Genomic DNA, 23,707 nt, shown 5'->3' on the forward strand with positions numbered 1-23,707 from the left:
GGGGATGGACTTCACTGTGGAGCACCGACCTGGCCAGGATCACGCCAACGCGGATGGCCTGTCACGCTTTTTCCGCCTCGACGAGGAAAGTCCCCAAGAGGATGGGTGACTCTCCCCGCCTTCAGCTGGGGGGGACGCATGTTGGACAGGCCACATGAAGGGCTCGCTCCCTCCCCGCATGACAGGGCCCGGACACCGGCTCTCCAGGTGCTACCCACAGAAGCAACCCGCAAACCGTCCCCTACGGGACTCCTGCTCCCGGACATCTCTGTATCACTGGCCCGGGCCACTGTCAGCACCATTGCCCGGCCCGGCCGCCATCTTGGACACTGCACCACGAGGCTGCGTGGCCTCAGCTCGACCCTAACCCTGGGCCTGGCCAGGCCCCGACATCCCGGCACCACCATCCACCCAGGAGGTGAACGGACCACTTGGCAGGTCAATGGGAGAAAGGAGGGTCGATGGCTCTCCCCCGCCAGGTGCCGATCGCCCCCAGCCTCCCCGTGCGCTGGCTCCACCCCCCTGCTGGGTGTCTGGACTCCCTCATCCCGGACCTCCCGACCTCCAAGTGCGAGGGTCCGGACATCAAAGGGCGCCAGACCTATAACTGGGGCAGCTCCAGAGCAGGAAGGCAGTTGTATCCTGGAGTCGAGAGACACCGTGAAGAACTCATCCTTGACGGACTGCTGGCGCTGCCGCAGCCCTGCCTTGTGAACTGTCGTCCTGCCTGCTGGCCCTGCCGCGGCCTTCTGCAACCTTCATCCTCGTTGGACCTGCTGGCGCTGCCGCGGCCTTCTTGCAACCTTCGTCCTTGTCGGGACCTGCTGGCGCTGCCGCGGCCCGTTCCTATCTACGACCACCTCGGGACCTGCTGGCGCTGCCGCGGCCCGTCCCTCTCGAACGCCGAGCTCGAGGATTGTGAGCTACCATCATCGCATCCCAGTACCAGATTGGTAACAAAGACTGTCCCGCTACCCCTTTTCCTGTCAAGAGACTAGAATTGAGAGGATCCTCGTGTCCTGATCTCATTGTACCATACTACCGTACTTCAAGAATTGCCTATAAAGAACGTTAACCTTATCCTTGTGTGGTGTCCATCTGTGGGGGGGAAGTTACTTGTCTGTACGATCGCTGGAGACGGCCCTCACCGGAGGCCTCTCCCCTTGTCCTCGGCCGACCCTCCCGGTCCCCGTCTAACAGTGTGCCTTGTGAGGAAATCCAGGTCACCAGACTCAGACCTATGATGTCTGGCCACAAGTACATTTACATGTAGACAAGAAGAAGACTTTGACCAAGTGGCCAACAAAGTACAAGTGAGGGCATTGTTAAGGAAGCATGGTCTCATAAGTTGAAACCAGCCAACATGTTTCACCCAAACATGGGCTTCTTCAGGGCAAAAAAGTGTTAGTGGTAGATACGATCCTTCAGTGGCCGTCTATTTAACGGTGACAATTGTAAGTTCTGATTTAAAAAATTATTCTTTTGGGAAAGCTCTCGAGTAGGAGGAGGATTCTCGCAGAGTATAGCCGGAATCACGTGTCTAACGCGACATGTCTATGGAGCCGTGTCCGAAGCGTGTCTTTCAGGCAGTGTAACTGGCACCAGTTACACTGCCTGAAAGACCATCTCCGGACACGGCTCCACAGACACGTTGTGTTAGACACGGGATTCCAGCTACACTCTGCGAGAATCCTCCTCTTACTCAAGAGCTTTCCCAAAAGAATAATTTTTTTAATCAGAACTTACAATTGTCACCATTAAATAGACGGCCACTCAAGAATCGTATCTACCACTAACACTTTTTTGCCCTGAAGAAGCCCATGTTTGGGTGAAACACGTTGGCTGGTTTCATCATCTGCATACTTTGCACAGCTGAAAATAAAAGACGAATGACAGCACTTGAATATGTTGTCTCATTGAATGTTTACACGTTGTTCTGTTCCTATATGTTGCCTCTCATCTAACTAGTTTGTGATTTTTTTCGTGATCTACAAGCAGCAGGCCACTTGAGGTGGGCAATATACTATTTTAATTTTGTGACTAGCCCTGGTAATGCAGTCCTCAACGACCCAGCTGCTTAGTGCTGCGTTAATCTCGTCTCAGAAGTTGCTGGCCCAGGCTGAAAAATCTCTGTTAGACCATTTGTTTTGGTCTCAACTGAGGGTAGGTTCAATTATATCACCTCTGCTGCCCTCTGGACCACCACTGGAAAAGAGTCACTCTCTTCCGCTCGTGGCCCTAGTGGCAAGTCAAACTCTGTCTCAGGCGAGGCGTCAAGCCAGCGCATAGTTTGGAAATCAATGTATAAGACATCATCAGTGTAGTGAGGTGGGAGAAAGCCATCTCCATCACTATCATGATCCAAATCTTGGGGTGCAACCTGCTCTGGCGTAGGATCGGAGTCAGAACCAAAGAGATAATAGATCCTCTGTGTGTTGGTGTGACTTGGCAGAGGCCCTGGGTCAGAATTAAGTTGCATGACGACCATTTGCACTTTTGTTACTTTGGGAGTGAGTGAGGTGGAGTTACACAGAGCCATACAACATCAGCTTGGGACACGTGGGAGCACTGCTACGGGAAAGTTTTCCAGGTACAGTCTAGTGCATGGGGAGTATTCCAAGGTGAGGAATCTGGTATTAGAAGCCAGCCGTGGCTCGTGCAGGTTAGAGCGGTGGGCCGGGTTGGCGGGATTTCAACAGACGATGGGGAGGGAAAATGTATTATTTATTACATTTTCCCTCATCATCGTCTGTCGAAATCCCGCCTCACCCGGCCTCACCGCTCTTACCTGCACAGGCCGCGGATGTTAAAAGTATCTATCAGTATAAAGTCTGCCTGGTTACTCGTATTGTTCGATAAAAACAGCTGATTTTTTAAAAATCTTTGATGCTCTGTGTCCTGAAATGTTAAACCTACTCACTAAGAATGGGTGTCCTTGGGTGAGCCCTTGTCACAGCTTCCTGCGTTGAGTGTAGTGAGTCCTGGATGGTTCATACTGTCAGGTAGCCATGAAATATATAATGGAGCGGGCTGCGTCACCCCTCTTCCCCTGCCACCTGCTGTAGAGCAGCGCATAGAGAGGCAGGGATTGTTGCTTGGACTGACGGCTAATTTGAACTCATTCTGATGTACAAAAAAGCCAAGATCTCCCCTCCCCTGAGAGAGAGTTATTTAAGAAACCCCGCCCGAACAGTGGCAGCACCGGAGGGCCTGCTATTAATAATGTCCACAGCTTTCTCCTTTAATTAAGAAGGAACATGGAAGAGAGACGCTTTCTGTGCACAAGGAAACGTAATTTGCCGTGACACACCTCAGGCAGCGAGCCAGGCATTGTCAAGTGCTGCTGCGCGCGAGAGGCACAGGGACCCGCTAGAGACGGTCGGAGCCGCGGGCGCCGGCTGGGAGAGCGGTCAGCTGTGAAATGCCCCCTTCAAGCCATTTCAATTTCGCCATCACTCCGCTCAGTCAATACAGCTGCATCTTTGTGCAGCATCCGCGCAACGGTGCCAGGCCTGGTTTACGTGGTTGCCGCTGGTCCTGGTCCCTGCATGAACTGGCTACATTGTGGCAAGGTTTGCCTAAAAGCCTGACTTAAAGTGAAGAGTTCTTTGGTCGATTCAGAGCCGATGGTACCCACTGAAAAACGGGAATTGTCCAACAGGCACCTGCTCTGAAATTGCAATGTTGTCGGGGCAATCATTGGCAGGTCGACTAGCTTGGTGAGAAGTTGCCCATTGAGAGGATAGGCCCGCCTGATTTTTTTTTATATTTGCTTGTTTCGTAAAATTCCGAAAAAGTCATGAAAGTGCTTCAAACCGCCGGCCTCATACACATTTTTTGGTCTGGCAAATTGATTGTACATAAAACAACCACTTGTCAAGTGCACTGGTTAGAGCCATAGTCGCTGCTGTCCTCCATTTTGTTATTCTTGTTAAAAGCGTTGCAGGCAGATGCAGCACGCGCTACAAGGGCAGCATCAGCGCGTGAGTGGTCTGAGGCTAGATGTCATCCTCGCTTTGGCAGACGGGGACACGTTTGGTGTATAACACGCCTTAAAAAGGAATAGAACCATCTGATGGCAAAACTGGTTTACCATAAGATGTATCCTCTTGTCTGCTTTGCACTATGTTTGAAGACCATCGACCGGCGCTTGATGATAAAATAATAAAAAACATATTCGATTGATGAAAAGGAATATAAGTAAAAAAAAAACACGATTATAAGAAACATCTTATTAAAAGCCCCAGACAACAGAGCGCAGGCGGTTAAAACCCCAAAGATGACTAGTTATGTCACACAAGCTAGAGCACCCCTCGGCCGCGCCTCGGGAGCACCGGCCTCTGCTTATTATGTGACTGCGTGCGCTGTTTTGAAGCAGCTTCTACTTTTTTTTTACATCTGCGTTGAACTGGAAAATAATGCGGGCTTCTCCTTTAGCACTGCGTTGCCTTACAATTCCCGGGCGTTATTTAACCAGATGAGGATCAGGATGCTTCAAGTGACTTCTGCTGGATTCACCTGAAGTGCATACCACTGGGTGGAAATGAAGATCATTGGAAACGGTCTGCAAGTGGTACTTAATTCTTATTTTTAATTGAATATTAAGATGCTCTATTGGGCATGCGCGCCCCCTCTCTTTTACAGCTTACGCATTTCCATTGCCCTCCGAGCGTCTTGGACCAGTGACACCTGCTGCCTCCAGTGGAGGGGGGCACTGAGGGGGAAGAACCAGCGGTAGGCACATTTTTCTTTATTAACACACGTAATATGTTACACAGACACCTCTTAGGCATAAAAGAAGTCGAATGGTCGGTCATTTGATAAAGTAAATATCCTTACAACTGGATAGAGTACAGAAAGCGCTGGAAGGGCCCCTCGGGTAATCTCTGGAAAGCGCCGGCTTCCCGAGCCTGTCAGAGGTGTCTTGAGGGCCCAGCACGTTGCTCTTGCAGGCCCAGTGGCTGGTTTTGGAAGCAGGCCAGATCCGGACGCAGATCCGCCCAGGCGAGGCCACGTGGGCAGATGACGCTGCCCGGGACCGATCCACCGCTGGTAGGGTGACCAACTGACAGGGTGCAAATTCAGGACAGAGGGTCAACATTCAGGACAAAAATTCAGAACAGAAGGTCAAAATTCAGGACAAAACTTTGGGACAAAAGGTAAGTTTTACAGACACATCAGATGAAGTTGGGCGATAGTATAAAAGTAAGTAAATAGACAACCACTTAAGAACAAGTCAAAATAAGTTTTATTTATTGGGTTGAGACAATGGTTCACTTCACGGGTTTTCAGTATGTGTGCAGCTTTGAGCAACTGTGCGGGTCTTTTTGTGGTATTTGATATGATAATAATCTATTTATACGGTTACTGCACTGGGTTGTGCAGTCTGATATTTTGTTTACAACTCATGGTCCTGAGCAGGCATGTTTGGTGAGAGAATTAGTCAGGAAGATCTGCTCGGATAGACTTTGTTACTAGCGTCTCTATCTGAGTGCCATTGTGAGATGTAAAGCGGCACGCATAGGGGAACTAAAGGGGGAATTGCTGTAATGAACCCGCTAAGGGAACGCATTATGGGTGTTTCAGCAAGTGGAACTTAAAATATGGAATCTGACTTTGTTTATGGGGTCTTCGCAGAGAGTTGCACAAGCTGATGGAAGTCACAAAGGTTCTTTTCCCAGCAGCTTTTTTAAAGAATGCACTGTCAATACACTATTACATCGTTTATTTTTTGACGCCTTGCCTATTGCTACAAACGCAATATACATCTCAAGCACAGCTCATGGCACTATGATGCTCTCCTTAAAACCTTACACCTAAAACAAAACATGCAAACATTTACAATTACTAGTGTAACATTCAAGAAGCAGTTAGGTGTCACTCAGAATGTCATCTATTAATTCTTTCAACCATCATTCAGTCTTTCACCATTCATTCCGTCCTTCCATCTGTGTGCTCATCCATATCCAAACCTTTTCAACCATTTGCACACCTACCCATCATCTATACTTCCATGCATCATTTCATTCATCCGTCCCTTCATCCACCCTTTCCTCATCCATTAATCCACCCTTTCATCCAATCCATCCTTTCACTCATCCATCTACTCTTCCACCCATACATCTATTCACTCATCCATTAAAGCATTTACCCTTTCACCCAATCTATCCACTCCTTCACCCATCCATCCATTCACTCATTCATCCATTTACCCTTTCACCCTAGCCATCCTTTCACTCATCCATCCACTCTTACACCCATCCATCCATTCACTCATCTATCCAATCATTTACCCTTTCATCCATCCAGCCATCCTTTCACTTACTTATCCATCCACCCAGTCACTCATCCGTCCACCCATTCACCCTTTCACTCATCCATACATCCATTCTTTCTTCCAGCTCCCCACTCTCCCTTTCACTCATGTATGTATTCTTGCACTCATCCATCTTTACATTCTTCTTTTTCACTCATCCATGCACCCATTCGTCCATCCACCCTGTCAATCATTCATCCATGCTTTCAATAATCCATCCATCCACCCCTTTCTCTCTCCATTCCCCTTTCACCTAACCACCCATCCTACCTCCCACCCTTCACCCATCCACCCACCCATCCATTTGTAGACAGAAGAGGCCCATCAAGAACTTTACCCTTGCTGTAGTTCCTAAAGCAAGGGGTGGGGTGGGGGAGGGTTCACTATGCCCCTGCACACAGGCAATCTGAAAACTTGGAAATCATGAGTCATGCATGATGCAGAGTGCCAGGACGTGAGGTGACTGCGACATGGTTTTTTTTCCAGCCCACACATGCACACTCACACTCAAGCATTCACATACAGACATGCACACACACATATCCCTTCATGAAATTAAATGAAATGAAAAGATCACTTGTAAAGCACGATAGCTACCCTCAGGCATCCTAGCGCTACAGACAACACTTGCAGGTGGAAAACCGTTGAGGATTTATTCAGTTTTATTGAAGAGGAAAGTTTTTAAGTGTTTGCGGAACAGAAGTAGGTTAGGCTCAGAGCGCAGATGGAGGGGGAGGGAGTTCTAGAGTTTGGCCGAGCTGTAAGAGAATAACCGGCCTGCACTTCTGGATTTCTTCTTTTTTTTTTTTTTTTTTTTTGGAAAACCTTTATTGGTGATTCAAAGTACACAGCTTTTCAGCCTTACATCCCAGAGGCTAGGCAGCATTATAAAAGCAAGAAAAGGTGTGCACAAAACAGTTAAAGGAGTAATCAGGTTTAATTTTATAATATAAATATGAACCTAAGGAACGAATTAGGAACCTAAAAGGAACAAGAAGAAGAAATTAAGGGGGGGAGGAGAAAGAGAAAAAGGGGGGTTGGCAAGGCAGAAAAGAAAAGCGGTAAAGCACAAATCCAGGGGATGAGTGGGAACTTCCAGCACTTTGAACTAAACATATCAGAAAGAGCATACAATTGTGGGGGGAAGAAGAAACAGGATTATTTTACGTGAAACTTGGGCGGAGGGAATGGCTAGGGTGAGAGACGGACCTCCAGCGGACCTAGATCAGGGGGTACACAAATATCGCCTCTGTATGCATTCCATGCCCCCCAGACCATCCCCCACATCTTGGGCTTACCCCGAGCTAGGTAAACAGTTTTCTCACGGAGCATGCACCAGTCCATATTAGTTTGCCAGAGACTCACGGAGGGGGGGGTCGGGGCACCCCATTTCTGAGCAATATCTCTCTTGGCCACCATGTTCCCTAGCGTGACCCAGCGGGTTTGTGCATTATTGTAGTCAGTCGGACCCCACACGTTCAACAAGCAGCGCCGAGCTTCCGCAGACAAGTCAACACCAGTCATGTCACGCATAACCGCATGCACCCGTTCCCAATAGGAGGCAATGGCCTGGCATTCCCAAATGGTATGCATAAAGGTGGCCAGCGCACCACATTCTCGCCTACAAAGGCCATCCTGGGAAAGCCCCATATGAATCAACCTGGGGCCAGTGACGTAAACCCTGTGAAGTATTTTCAGCTGAACTAAGCGCAGCCTGGCTGAAATTGCTACTTCCTTGGGGGAGGATACCGCACACTGCCAATCCTCATCATCCAACTCAATCCCATCACTCACCCACTGATCACGCACTTTCAACAACAGGTCCGTCCGAACATTTATTAGCTTTTTGTAAGTCAGGGAAATGGCGCTGTCTGGCATATGGCCGTCCAGTACCCTATCCTCCAGCGGGGATGACTCGGGGACCTTATCACCAACAGGCAGGGTAGACGTAAGGGCATGTCTCAAATGTGCATATCTGAAATATTCCGTGGCACCCAGTTGGAATTCAGCCTGTAGAGCATCAAAAGATTTAATTTCCCCTCTGGCCATCACATCAGCCACCTTGGAAATGCCGATGAGATCCCACCGGTCAAACCCTTTTGAGTGCAACAACCTACCCAGCAAGTCGGAATCATAAAGTGGAGTGGCCATAGTGAGCCTATCCTTCCATCCCAGTGCCTTCGTAATGGCCCTCCATATGTGTACAGCGGTCCTGGTGGGACCAGTCAATTTTCGGTCCAGAGATCTAGAGTACAACGCTCTGTAGTACATCCCGTCGTTCATGAGCCAGCGGTCCATGGCGTACCCCGGACTTGCCGCCGGTCCATAAAAGCCATGATTAAGAGCAGCCAATTGAGAGGCCCAGTAGTACCGGCGGACATCAGGCAAGGCAATACCGCCGTCGTACCACGGAATGGTCAGCTTAACTACGGCTATACGCGGCCTACCTTCCCACAAAAGGATACGCTGTAAACCTTCAATCTCCCTGAAGTATTTGGAAGGGACTGGGTCCTGTGTGTTTTGGAGCGCGTACAAGAATCTCGGCAGGGACATCATCTTGAACAATGCCGCTCGGCCCAACAGGGACAGCGGCAATCTTTTCCAACCCTCCACGTCACGTCTAAGGCGCGCTAGAGGGGGAAGCAAGTTGTTAGCGTAGCGTGCCCGGGCATTCGTTGAGATATAGATACCCAGTACTTGAAGCCCTGCTGCGAGACCTGTATCGCACAGCCCCTAGGAAGACGTGGAGTGTCTCCGCGAAGCACATATAGGTAGGACTTGGACCAGTTGATAACCAGGCCCGAGTACCCACCAAAGGTACACAGTACATCAAACATCACAATCAAAGACCGACAGGGGGAGGTAAGGTAAAGCAGAATATCGTCCGCGTACAGCGAGACTCGATCCTCAAATCCCGGCGACCACTTGATCCCACTGATGTCAGAGTGAGTGCGGATCCAGGCAGCAAGCGGCTCAAGCGCAAGGGCAAAAAGGAGCGGAGATAGTGGACAACCCTGTCTAGTACCCCTGCGCAAGGCAAAGGAAGCAGACATCCGGCCATTGACCGTTACATTGGCCAGCGGGGAGGAATAGAGAAGCCGGACCCAACTTATGAAGTCGGGGCCAAACCCAAACTTGGACAGTACCGCCCAGAGATAGTTCCATTCAAGGGAATCAAACGCCATCGTCGCGTCCAGTGAAGCCAGGACAGTCGGCTCGCAGAGCACATGCACCCGCGCCATGACAGCGTGAAACCTCCGAAAATTAAGGGCGGTATTGCGGTGGGGTATGAAGCCCGACTGGTCTGGATGGACCAAGTCTGCAATCACACCCACGAGCCGATTGGCCAGCAACTTAGCCAGGATTTTGAGTTCGGCATTCAGCAAAGAGATCGGGCGATATGATCTACAAAGGTCTCTGGGCTTCCCCTCCTTATGAATGACCACAATGGTGGCCAGGCGCTGATCTAGTGGGAGTTCACCAATCTCCCGGGCTTCCAAGAACAGACGCCTCAGGGGCACTGCGACGGTATCTGCTTTAATCTTGTAAAGCTCCACCGGGAGACCATTGGGACCGGGAGCCCTACCGGAGCGCAGGGACCGTATCGCAAGCGCCACCTCATCCGCCGTAATACCCTGGTCCATGTCGTCACGCTCGGTGTCCGACAGGCAAGGGAGCTCAACCTTTTCCAGAAAAGAGGCCGAGTCCGATTCAGTCAGGGCGGAGACTGAGGTGTAAACCGTCTCAAAGTAGTCGTCAAAAGCCGAGGCGATAGCATTGGGGTCAGTAACAACCACCCCATCATCGCCCACAAAATCTCAGGCACTACACGGGAAGCCAACTCCTTCCTATCCAACCAGGCAAGGAGCTTGCCCGCCTTGTCCCCGTATCGTAAATCCTCCCTTGCTGTTCCCTGCCCATCGCCTTGGCAGCGTCAGTGGCAGTGGCGCGATATTCCGACTGCTTCAGGGAGAGAGCGTGCAACAGTTTGGGTGTCGGACCTAACGCCAACTGGGAGTCCAGACCTGCAATATCCGACTCCAACCGCACCATGTCCTCATCTCTTCGCCTGCGCACCTCGGCTATCAGAGAGAAAGCTTCTTCTCTCAGGACAGTCTTAAAGGCCTCCCAGAGGGAGAGGGCCGACGTTACCGTACCGGTATTCTCAGTGAAATACAGGTCGACCGCTTTAGCAAGGAGGTCTCGGGTCTTGGGGTTGCGGAAGTACCAGGGATTGACCGGTGCCACCCTGGTCGCCGCCGCAATACCAAAGTCAAAGGATACCCAAACAGGGGAGTGATCCGATATACCTCTGGCCATAAGGCGAGCTTCAGAGACAGTCGATGCCTGAACCGCCGGAGTCAAGATGTAATCAATTCTGGAAAGGCTACCGTGTGCGCCCGAGTGAAAGGTGTACTGCCGCTAGGCAGGGTGTAAAAGCCGCCAACAGTCGATAAGGCCCATAGTACTCATGAAATTCGGGAGCCATGATTGTGCACAGCGAAGGTCTCTGGACGGAAAACGGTCAAGGGTACCCGAAACCACAGAATTAAAATCCCCACCCAGTATCAGCAATCCCTCCGGGAGGCCCAAAATGGCGCCTCCGAGATCCTGAAAGGTAGTCGTCTGCAAACCCGGGGGGACGTAAACAGAAACCAAAACCAGGGTGCATCCCTCCCATCTGCCCACCACAGCAACATATCGGCCCCTATCATCAATCACTTTGGACTCCACCTCCAGGGGAAGAGACATGCGCACCATGATCCCAACCCCCCGGGACCCCGAAGAGAACCCGGAATGGGCCACCATTTTGAACCCCTTTCTGTTAAGAGCCTGACAAGTATTGCCAATGAGATGAGTCTCCTGCAAGAGGATAACATCGGGTACACAACGTTTGAACATTTGTAACACAACCCCACGTTTAATGCGATCCCCCAGCCCATTCACATTCCAACTTAGTACATTTAAAGTCTTACCCCCCATCATCAAAGATGCCCCGTCTCAACCACCACCCCCAGAGAACAGCCACCGCAGCGTTGTAATCAGAACAATAATAGCCTCGCCATAGGAAGAGAGAGAGAGGAAAAGCAAAGGAGAAACACACAAACCAACCACCCCCCACCCTGCACCCCTGCATTAGACTAAAAAGCCCCCCCAACTAGCAGTGTGCCTGTCGCCCCCGATAAACTAACCTACAAAAAGCCCCCAGAGGAGAAAGGAGACATCCTATCACCCCCCGTTACCCTCCAAAGTTGAGAAAACAGGAGAAATAGGAAAAGAAAACAAAAGTCAGTGACTGCTTGCATCCGCAGAGCCCTCCACCGAAAGAAATCCGAAGAGGCACAGTTCATTCCTGAGAGCCAGGACCGCCCGACGCCTCTTCCGACAGATCATCAGGAGTAGTCCGACGTTGAGGCACAGTGTCCAGCCAGTCCCCAGCTGCCTCCGGCAAGTCAAAGAACACCGCTCGAGCACCATGTTCTATACGAAGCTTCGCTGGGTAAAGCATGGAGTACTTCAACCCCATCTCCCTCAGTCTCCGTTTGACACCCATGAAACTTTGTCGGTGCTTCTGTACAGCCTGAGTGAAGTCGGGGAAGAAATTCACATCAGCGTTTTGAAATTTCAACGGACCGCCACTCCTTGATGCCTGCAGGATCGCATCTCGGTCTCTGTAGTTAAAAAGTCTGGCAATGATGGGGCGCGGGGATGCTCCCGATTTCGGTTGGCCACCAGGCAGTCTATGCGCTCGCTCCACCGAGAAAAACTTACTCAGGCCACCGGGAGCCAAGTGCTTCACCACCAGTTCCTCCACAAACAGATCGGCAGCGTCCTCCTCCGCACCCTCCGGCACACCTACAATGCGGACGTTCTGGCGCCGTGCCCGGCCTTCAAAATCATCGAGCCAGCGGGCAAGCATCGAATTGGCGGCCTTCAGATCCCGAACCTCCGACTGTACATCAGACATGTCAGTAGTCAGGCTCGCCGTCTTGAGATCGAGCGACTTGACCCTGTCGTTCGTTTTCCCGAGGTCGGCTCTGATGAGGTTGAGCTCAATCGTGAGGGTATCAACCTTGTGCGACAACACTTCGTGTTGCTTATGCATTTCGGCCTTTACGCCCGCAATGGCTCCCATCACGTCCCGGAGGGTGGGTTCAGTATCTTCCGGAGACACATCTCGGTGCGGGTCTTTGGTACGGCCCGATGCACCAGGCGAGCCCTTAGAAAGGGAGAAGCGTTTAGAAATGGTGGGCTGCGAGAGGGAAGGTTTCCTGCTGACTCTCGGGGGCTACCCCTTGTCCGGGTCCCCTCTGCCCGCCATGATGGGCAACGGGGATCGTGCGACCCGAGACGGGGTCAAGCCAACACTACCACCACCAGACGGCCGAAGTCAACAATCACCTCCACCGTCCCAACGGAACGTCAGGCCTCCAGTCAGAGCAGTGCGGTCACCGGCCCTAAGCAAGGCAGCTCATCCCCTCCCGAACTGCCACCGTGTAGAAGCGCCACCGTCTCCCTCAAAATGCCAGGCTGTTATGGCGTCGTCGTCACCAAATTTCGCGACGGTGTAACTCAGTACAGGAAGCCCGGATTTTCAATCGGAGAACGGGCCACGCATCAGCATCAGCACCGCAACTGATTCCCACCACCGTGGGACAGGATAGTTAGCAGGATCAATGCGGAGGATCGGAGGGTCTTCGGAGCTCCGAGCTCACGCGGCCATCTTGGTTGCCCGCGAAGCTCCTCCTCCACTTCTGGATTTCTTGATCCTAGGGACTGTGGCGAGGAGAGAGGATGCCGAGCGGAGCTGTTTGTTCGGGTGATAGGGGGTGATCAGAGAGTGATTGATAACAGCCCCTGTTTTCCAGAATGCTCGGTGAGCGATGCAGAGTGTCTTAAAATGTATTCTTTCCCTGACTGGAAGCCAGTGAAGGCTTCTTAGACCGGGTGTAGCTGGAAGGCGACGGGGAGTCTGAAGCAGTGTTCGGGCAGCGCAATTTTGTATGATCTGAAGCTTGTGTAGGGTGGTTTGAGGGGCTCCTAGGTAGAGGGCGTTTCCGAAGTCCAGACGAGATAGAATTAGACCTTGAACCATAATCTGACTTGCCCGGAAGGGCAGGAGGAATAGGATCTTCCGAAGAAGCCTGAGTAGCCCGAAGCAAGTGGCTGATAGTTTGGCTGCTTGGCAGTTAAAGTTGAGGGATTTATCCAACCAGATGCCAAGGCTCTTTATGATGTCCTTTGGTATGGGGAGAGCCAAGGCAGGCCGGCCAGAGTGAATTGATCATGGAGGTGGGGGGGGTTGCTTAGGAGTATTAGCTCAGTTTTGGCTCCATTTAGTTTAAGACATGAGGAAGTCATCCATTTGGTGACTTCTTCTAAGCAGTCCCTCAGGTTATTGTGTGCTGTGTATGTGTCTGACTGTTTGAGAGCCACCACTAGCTGAGTGTCGTCGGCATAAGTGATGATTTTTATCCCGAACGGACTGACTACCTCAGCTAGTGGGCTCATGTATATATTGAATAGCGTAGGGCTCAAGGAAGAGCCCTGCGGCACCCAGCGGCCAAGAGGCTTGCTGGGGGAGGTTGTGTCATCCTCAAAAACCTGGAACGAGAGGTCAGTGAGGAAGGATTCGGACCAGGCGATTGCTTTCCCAAAGACTCCTAAACTGGTAAGTCGGTGTAACAGGATTTTGTGGTTTACGGTGTCGAAGGCGGCACTTAGGTCGAGGAGGATGATTGCTGCCGACCTCCCTGACCCAGGATCTTCCTGGCCTCCTCCATCACTGCAACCAGGGCAGTTTCGGTCCAATGCATGGAACGGAATCCAGTCTGGGAGAGGTCGAGCAGATGGTTGGTCTCAAGGAACTCTGCCAACACCATGTTGACATGTTTCTCTAGGATTTTGCTCAACCAGGGCAGCAAGGAGATCGGTCAATAGTTACTAGGGTTATCCTGGTCTAAATTGTGATTTTTGAGGAGAGCTTTAACCATGGCCCGCTTCCAGAGAGACGGGACAGTGCCTGTGGATAGGGAGGCATTAAGCAGGTCCAGAATGGTCGGAAGGATATTGGTGGTGACTGAAAGCAGAGTGCGCGGGGGTGCCGGGACATTGGGAGTGCCGGATTTTACCTGATGCATGATGGAGTCAAGCATCTTGGGGTAGAGGGGAGGGAGGACTTCGAGGGTGGTCAGGGACTGAGTGCCTGATTCAGGTGATGTGGTGGGTGGGAGGTCAATATGAGTGGAGGAAAAGGAAGTGTAAATACTTTAGATTTTTTGGAAGAAGAATTCTGCCAGGTCGTTGCGGCGGGTTTGCGTGTTGTAAGAGGAAGGGGGTTTTTCGGGAAGCTTAAGGAGGGTTTTCGCAATATGATATATTTCTTTTGGCTTGGAGGCAGCTGCGTTAATTTTTTCGCGAAGAAATTAGATTGTGTGGTTTTGATTTCATTTTTTTATGACCTTATCGCTTCCCTATGTGCAGTTTTCTTTGAAGGGGAATAGTCCAAGCACCATTTCCTTTCTAATTCTTTACATTGACGTTTCATCTCCCGAAATTCGGAGAAATACCAGGGGAAAGTCTTTGTGTTGCGCTTCGGTTTGGTGTGATTCATGGGGAGTACGGAGACTAACGAGTTGGCGATCCAGCTATTGTAGTTCCTATTGGCTAGAGAAAGACCAGGATTGTTATTGGGTCCGGAGATTTCCAGAACTGTCTGCCAGTTCTCTAGGGGGAATTTTGACCAGTTACGTTCCCTACGTCCAGCTATATTGGGAGGGGAGAGGGGGTCTGGGGTGTTCCAAGCGAAGGGGATCAGGAAGTGGTCTGTCCATGGGAGGGAGAGCCCACTATAAGATCCTAGCAGTTACTAAAAATAGGATCAAGCAGGTGGCCTTTGGCGTGGGTTGGTGAGCGAACAAGTTGTTTCAATTGTAGTGCGTAGAGGCTTGTTGTCAGTTTTAGGGCTGTATGGTCATAGGTGTCGTCGAAGTGGATGTTAAGATCCCCTAGAAGAGTATAGTTGGATGGACTGCATGCTATGTTGGCTATGATGGAGGGAAGGGCATTGTGGAATTGTTTCAGGGTTCCAGGTGGGCGATATATAAGTGTCCCAGAGAAGGTGCTGGTGGGGGAGAAGTCTATGACGAAGGAGAGACTTTCACAGTTTCACAGTTGGGAGGGCTGTGGCACTTATAACAATCTTTATAAATGATTGCCAGGCCACCCCCTTTTCCTGTTTTGTGGTCTTCCTGAAGTATCTGATACCCTCGGGGTAGAGCTTGGATAAGATCGGGTTCTGACTCTGTAGTGAGCCAAGTCTCTGTTGGGTATAAGATATCCGGGTTGAGCTCCTCTAAGAGCAGGGAGATTTCCGAAGCATGTTTGGGGAGAGATCTACAATTAAGGAGGTACATGTTTAGCTCCATTTTTTGTGGGGGTGCTGCGTGGAACTGAAAGTCACAGTGTGGGCATGAGGTGTGTGGATCCGCTATATTCCACGAGCGGAGGCCTAGAGCAGATGTTATTCTTCTTAAATTAAGAAGAGAGTTGGGGCTGTAGCTCCTGATCTGGGTGGGTGATCGGGCAGGGGTTGTGGCTCCTGGCCCCGGCCGCCGCGGACTGGCGCAGAAGGGCTTGCTTTTGGCGCGCCAGCAGCGCGCCCGCTGCGCGCGTCCGCTGCGCGTCTGATTAGGCACCCTCTTTTATGCAGCGTGAGCTGATCTAGACCGCAAACCTCCCTCCGAGATTGTAAGGGAAGCGGTCAGGACTCACTTCCGGTTTTGCCTCCCACCAGACAACCGAGCAAACTGTATTAAAAATGGGTAAAAACAATATAAGACAATAAAAACGCCGGAGCCCTTTACCAGGTGCTCATGGAGCGAAATGCAGGTTTAAAGTAGTTTTAAGATATTTTAAAGATCTCGCTATTGAATATCACTGGAGAAAATAGCAGGGAGCTTTTTCCCAGGCGCTCCGGTTAATGCACAACAGTCAGTCCCTCAGACAGCGTGTCCGCTGCGCGTCTAATTAGGCATCCTCTTTTATGCAGAGTGAGCTGATCTAGACCGCTAACCTCCCTCTGAGATTGTAAGGGAAGCGGTCAGGACTCACTTCCGGTTTCGCCTCCCTCCAGAGAACCGGAACAATCCGTGCTGGACCAAGGAGGCTACCGGGTAAGTGTGAATTTTAAATGTGCAATAGCATGCATGTGCAAAATGGGCAAACTTTATTAAAAATGGGTAAAAAGTAAAAAACAATATAAGACAATAAAAACGCCGGAGCCCTTTACCAGGTGCTCACGGAGCGAAATGCAGGCTTAGAGTAGTTTTAAGATATTTTAAAGATCTCGCTATTGAATATCGCTGGAGAAAATAGCAGGGAGCCCTTTCCCAGGCGCTCCGGTTAATGCACAACAGTCAGACCCTCAGACAGCGCGTCTGCTGCGCGTCTGATTAGGCATCCTCTTTTATGCAGCGTGAGCTGATCTAGACCGCTAACCTCCCTCCGAGATTGTAAGGGAAGCGGTCAGGACTCACTTCCGGTTTCGCCTCCCTCCAGACAACCGGAACAATCCGTACTGGACTGGGGAGGCTACCGGGTAAGTGCGATTTTGAAATGTGCAATAACAAGCATGTGCAAAATGGGCAAACTATATCAAAAATGGGTAAAAACAATATAGGACAATAAAAACGCCAGAGCCCTTTACCAGGTGCTCACGGAGCAAAATGCAGGTTTAGAGTAGTTTTAAGACATTTTAAAGATCTCGCTATTGAATATCACTGGAGAAAATAGCAGGGAGCCCTTTCCCAGGTGCTCCGGTTAATGCACAACAGTCAGTCCCTCAGAACACTCACTCACAAATACACATACATTCATATATACACAGACACCAGTCAATTAAAAAAACAACACTTATCTGCTTCAGCTCTTGAGGAGTGAACCCTCAGAGTTGCCAGGAGGGACCTAAGGGCAGCCAATGAGGGGAGACAGCAGTCTCTACCTCGTCACAGAGTAGGATGAGGTCAGAGAGACTGCTGACCACACCCATTCTATGGCACGATGTCAGTGATAGACACTCGGCCCTGGCCACTTCCGAGCTCAAAACTGAAGTGCCCATGTGCGAGGCTATCACTTATGCTCTTCCTCATCACATGGGGGATGGCCTTGAGGATCTTTACTGAGCTGAGGACATCCTTAGTCCTACTCAGGCAGCCAGGAGCCTGCGCATTCAGCTCATGCATAGCTCCTGTCCGCCTGACCTGAAAATAAAGAGTGTCTGTCAGGCTGGCCTCTGCTCAGTCTGACAAACACTCTTTATGTCCAAAAGGTACAGGGACGCGGTCCTCCACCCTTAAGGACACGCCACTGCTGGAGCCAGGTCCAGTGAAACGTAGCCATTGTGGCCAGTTCACCTACCTGAATGTTCTGCCTTTCCTCTGTCAAACACATAAAACTGGGCTTTTCTAGTGGAGTACAAAGTGCCTCCACCTTTGTACTTCATCCACATAACCAGAGAGGAGGCAGCATCCACCCGAAGAAAGTTGTCACTATGTACAGTGAAGTGCACAAACACTGCATGCATTTCCTGGTCCCTCTCAGCCAGAGTGGGAACAACCTCCATCCACAGCACAGTGGGCATATTACTCATTGTGCCCTGGGGACGCAACAGGCGTTTGTGCCCACTTTGCTTGTCCCCAGGGCACTTTGGTATCACAGAAGGGGCCTTAGATGCTTCTGCGGCCCCTTCTATAATATTGAACGGGCTGGCGCACATACAGCGCCAGTGCTTTCTCAAGAGGGCATTCCCTCATTTGCATGGGGCATGCCTCTGCGCCAGATCCAATATGGGCGTAGAGACAAAAAAGCTGTCAGGGGCATACTTACAGTGTGACACCTTAAAGGTGGCACACTGACAGTGTGCCCTCTGATAGCAGCCCTCTGGAGGGGAACCCAGAAATCACTTTGCAGCGGGAGCTGTAACTTACTTACTGCACCCACCTGGAAGGGGATCTCTAATCTCTTTTAAAAGTGCAGACAAGTTGCTGCATGAGCAGTAAAACGTGGAGCGGCTGTTTCAAAGCTACCTCGTATTTCACTTGAATGCGCTGGGCAGCACAAGTTCGCGGCTACGCTGAGGGCAGTGCATTCTATGCAATAGGGCGCAGGTTCCCTGTTTGCGCCTGGCACAACTGTTTTAAGGTGCACCAGGTGGAAATAGGGAATGCTATGCTTAAAGACTTTGCTGCAAAAATTCAAGAGACGTTGTCATTTGTCTAGCTCAGCTTCATTGGTACTATTTCAAGCCTATGCTTAAAAACTGGGCAAGAAAAACAGCCATTTGAGGTGAGCAGTTTCCCTACTTAGTTTTTAGGTCTCGCCTGTCGATGCGCATGCGCATCGAGCAAGGCGAGAGTATTGGGACTTATCCGCTCTTTATCCACACTGCAAGGAATCGTGGCGATTCCTTGCAGTGCCCGTGACTTTTAAGCTCAATGCGCATGCGCATTGAGCTTAAAAGCGCGTGCACGTCCGTCTTTGTTTACCCGCTCCGCCCCCTCCCCTTCCCGCCGTGTCGCATTTCTCCTCCCCCCTCCCCTCTCTTCCCTCCGTCTTGTTTATTTTACCCGCTCCGCCCCCTCCCCGCCGTGTCGCATTTCTCCTCCCCCCTCCCCTCTCTTCCCTCCGTCTTGTTTTTACTTTCAGCGCGGGGGCTTATTTCTAAACATGTTCACACTCTCGACGTCTGAAACGGGTGAAACAGGACTATGAGATTGCAAGATTTCTGCGAAAATTGGTCGTCTTAAAGAGCTCTGCCGCCCACTTTAAAACACATTCAAGACCTCACTAAGTGAGGAGACCCCACTGTTCCTCTACCACGAGGCATCAGACCTTTAAGACCGCAGCGTTCTTTCTGTTCGAGTGAACGCAGACCCTGTACAATACCACTCGTACGAGTCACAACCCATCCTCCTATAATCGCGCAGCTTTGTGTGACACGTTCCGTGAATTCAATTCCCCGAATCTGTTGCGAAATACTACAGCCCACCCTTTACCCGTGTTGTGACTGACTAGTTTTAATTTATTGCGGTGCCCATTTCATTTACACTATTTTTGTTCTGAAGTGTCTGCCATTTATTGCAGTATTGTACCTCTACCTGCACTTTGTACGCTTCTGAAACCTGCACACATCACTTTTCCTCCTATAATGTACCGATTGCTACTTCATGTATTTTTGCTGCTCACCATTGTCACTATTCATTCACGCAACTCAACGTTGCCTTCCTTCACCTGTAATTTTCTCCTCACGCATCCTTAATGCTCCCATCGAGACGTGCCCCGCCAACCCACTGCAAAGTCCGCGCTACCAAAACCAACAAACAAACTATCACCCGCGCATCACTCTCCGTACTCTGGCCTCAGCAACCCCCTTCTCCACCCCCACCTGTCCCCTCGGCTAACTTGGTAGAGATGCGGCCCCGCCCGGGCTCCCCCCTCCCAGGACTTCCTCCTCGCATCCCTGCCCCCACGCGCTGCTTCAACCCCTCCCCTGGCCACGGCACTTTATTAGGGGCCTAATCCGACGCACATGCCCTTGTGCGCACCGTGGCAGCCTCGATCTATCTCGCCCAATGTATATAAACAATAGCATTTGACTGTCATTGTAAGTCTCTTGCTGGAGCTACAGTGCCAATAAAAAATAAACCTTTCGACAGTCAGATGTCCCAGCTGCGTCTAGCTTGCTTTCTGTGACCAGACACACGTTTTTTGGCTTTTATTGAGTTATCCCCTCTGCTCTTGAACATTGTAAATCGCACCCTCTCTTCTATGGGTGCTAAGTGCTATATCCTGTATTTTTCTTCTTCATATATGACTTTGTTTATATCACTGTGTTGCTCTCTGCAAATTTATAAAGCGCTCTGATACCCGTCAAGTTTGCGCTATAAAAAACGATCAAATAAATAAATACTTGCATGAAGTCCGTGTTTTAAATCTAGCGACTGAGATGTATTTTCTATTTTGTTTAGTTCATTTCGTGACAAAAACGTTACGAGTCATTGCCTGTGCGACTTCTTTTAATCTTGCAGAAGCAAGGCTGCACCACGCCACATCTTGTTCCTCTTTTACCCACTCTGACACTGTCCCGGGACCGTCAAAACCAGTTTGCCCAGTTTGGAAAGCTTCACTTCAGTGCTTCTCTCCTCTACTTGCATATCAACACGGTGGTGTGAGGGTGTCTGCTGGGGTGTGGTGTCGGGAGAGGTAGGCTGGGGGGAGGAGAGGTGTGTTTGTGATAACTCCCAGGGCTGTGCACAAACGCCTTTCATTTGCTCGGTTACCAACAATCTCATCGCCAGCTACTTAAGTGTCCAGGGAAGGCAACACGCAGGGCCGAAAGCTGCCGTTATTATCCGTAACGACCTTAGAGGAGACCTATCAACATTACTCACAGAAAGGCAACACGCTTTTATTCCACTAATTGATGCTGCCTTTTAATGAATACAAACTAACAAAAGTAATAGAAAAGGAACAACTGTGTGATGAAAAAAAAAAACAAGAACGAGACATGCTGCATTGTTTTAAAGCGAAATCATGTATTTGCTGAAATAAAAAAACAGAGCAAGTCTTTTTAAATGTTAACCTGGGCGAAGTTTGAAGTGTGGCCAAGACTGATTCTACATTTCATGCTTCCCAGGTAAATAAACACACAATTTAGGAGAATTAATTTCCACTATTCATAATTACACGCCACATAATTACACTGCACTCAATGCAACATACACTCCAAATACCACTCAGTGCCACATAATTACACTGCAATCAATTTAAAATACATTCCAAATACCGCTCAGTTCCACATAATTACACGCCACATAATTACACTGCACTCAATGCAACATAATTATATGCTTCATAATTACACTGTGTTCAACGCAACATACACTCCAAATACCACTCAGTGCCACATAATTACACAGCACTCAATGCAACATACACTACAAATACCACTCAGTGCCACATAATTACACGCCACATAATTACAATGCACTCAATGCAACATACACTCCAAATACCAGTCAGTGCCACATAATTAGACACCACATAATTACACTCTACTGAATGCAACACACACTACACACAATACCACGTAATTATATGCTACATAATCACACTGCACTCAATGCAACATACACTCCAAACAATACCACTCAGTGCCACATAATTACGCGCCACACAATTACACTCTACGGAATACAACATAACCTCCCCATAATACCACTCAGTGCCACATATTTATATGCAACATAATTCCACTGCACTCAATGCAACATACACTCCAAATACCACTCAGTGCCACATAATTAAACTCCACATAATTATTCTGCACTCAATGCAACGTACATTTCAAATACCACTCAGTTCCACTCACCCTCACTCACCCTCCCTCACCCTCCCTCACCCCCCTCACCCTCCCTCACCCTCCCTCACCCCCCTCACCCTCCCTCACCCTCCCTCACCCTCCCTCACCCTCAACCCCTCACCCTCAACCGCACTCACCCTCACTCACCCTCACTCACCCTCACTCACCCTCAACCCCTCACCCTCAACCCCTCACTCACCCTCACTCATCCTCACTCACCCTCAACCCCTCACCCTCACCCTCACTCACCCTCAACCCCTCACCCTAACTCACACTCACCCTCACTCACCCTCACCCTCACCCTCACTCACCCTCACTCACCCTCACCCTCACTCACCCTCAACCCCTCACTCACCCTCAACCCCTCACTCACCCTCACTCACCCTCACCCACCCTCACCCACCCTCACCCTCACTCACCCTCAACCCCTCACCCTCACACAGTGCAATAGGTCTCGGAGCATTTGAGTTAGAGCTTTTAGAATTGTTTATGGCTTTTTTTATTTGTAATTCTTTAGCATTGGCTACAGGAAACAAAAATGCTAAAGATTTACAAAAAAAACCCATAAACAATTCTAAAAGCACTAACTCTAATGCTGCGAGACCTATTGCATTTTCCAATGCTTGTTCATTTTAAAGGTATGCAGCATTGTAAGCCCGGAATGGTTTTGCTTTGATAAAGAGAAACACACACACGCACACACACACATACATACACACATGCATTTTTATCTCACTGATAGTTTGACACCACTTAGCAAATCTCCAAGATCCTCCACCTCAGGGCCTTCCTTGAAAGTTTTGTGCTAATCCGTCAAGAGATGCCAAGAAAAAGGGGTGGTTCCTAAAGTGGGATTTCTCGGTTAATTACCACCGGAACCTTGGCTTTCTGATACAGAAAAAACAGCTAAACGGAATTACACCAGATTTGGCAAAACAATGTGCCTGCTCTAGTTAATCTCGGGGACCTGGGGAACAAAACAGAGGCACCAGCAGTGACCTTGGCCTTTGAAAACCGTTTGCCAGTGGCCCCAGCGGACTGGGGAGATACACAATGGAATGAAATGCCAGCTTGGCCTTGATTACATCTCAGATTAGCATAGTAGGCAAGAGCCTTGGAGCTGACAAACCTTAGGGATAGAAGATTTTCACTGTGATAATCCTTCTTCGGCCTTTTTGCGAGGAGTTGTGTATTATTTTGCCACAAGCTGCATCGCAGAATGTACTGCACTGTAAAACCATTAGGTTTTGGCAGGCTTCAAGTTTTGGAAGTCCCACTGCTCATTGGAATAGATGGGTATTTTAAAACCCTGCGGTATTTAACTAGGATAATAAACAATTAAACGGCCTGGTTCACAAAGCTAGCTTTTTAAACGTCAGATATCAAGTAGAGTAGAAATTACTCTAATGTTTGGAGTAGATTTCTGACCGATTCCCAAGAGCACTACTGCAAAATTCATAAGTCGTAGATTTCCTCCAATACTCCAGAGCACCAAGGTTGCCATGTGCAGAATTATTAATATGTGGAAAACCTTCCAGACGTAAATGATATGGAAATATTAATTTGCACAATTTTATGTTACTTCTGTACATGGATAGTCCGTTTTCCTGTGGAGAAACCACACACATAGACACATATAGATATATTTGGTTCTCCCTTGCCTCTCCTTACCAGGGGAGGCACTCAGTCTTCCTTTTTACAGTAGTAGTTTCAGGTGAATCTTGATTTTTTGGTAAGGTGCCAGGAGTCCTAATCCAAGGGAGGACAATGTCTTCCCGTTCTCACCAAGTTGGGTGGAAAAATAGAGGTGTAGTGAGCCCATCGCAGTCCTGGTTTCCAGTGCCACTGCACCTGCTGCACGACTCATAGCTACAATGCCTGAGAAATTAAAAAAAATGACTTTAACATATTCCATTTTTGGTGGTAAGTGCGGCAGTACATTTGTCCTATAGTTGTCACAGACAAAACAT

The 23,707-nt window shown here is 49.6% G+C and overlaps 1 protein-coding gene across 1 annotated transcript in view; it reads left to right on the forward strand.

Moving 5' to 3' along the window:
• Nucleotides 1–23,707, forward strand: part of LOC147662702 (uncharacterized) — a gene marked incomplete at its 3' end in the record, with an annotated part of 546,487 nt that overhangs the window by 136,091 nt on the left and 386,689 nt on the right. The gene's annotated exons all lie outside the window — the stretch shown is intronic.

This window comes from Lissotriton vulgaris, unplaced genomic scaffold (assembly GCF_964263255.1).
Source record: "Lissotriton vulgaris unplaced genomic scaffold, aLisVul1.2 SCAFFOLD_1131, whole genome shotgun sequence".
Classification (NCBI taxonomy): domain Eukaryota; kingdom Metazoa; phylum Chordata; class Amphibia; order Caudata; family Salamandridae; genus Lissotriton; species Lissotriton vulgaris.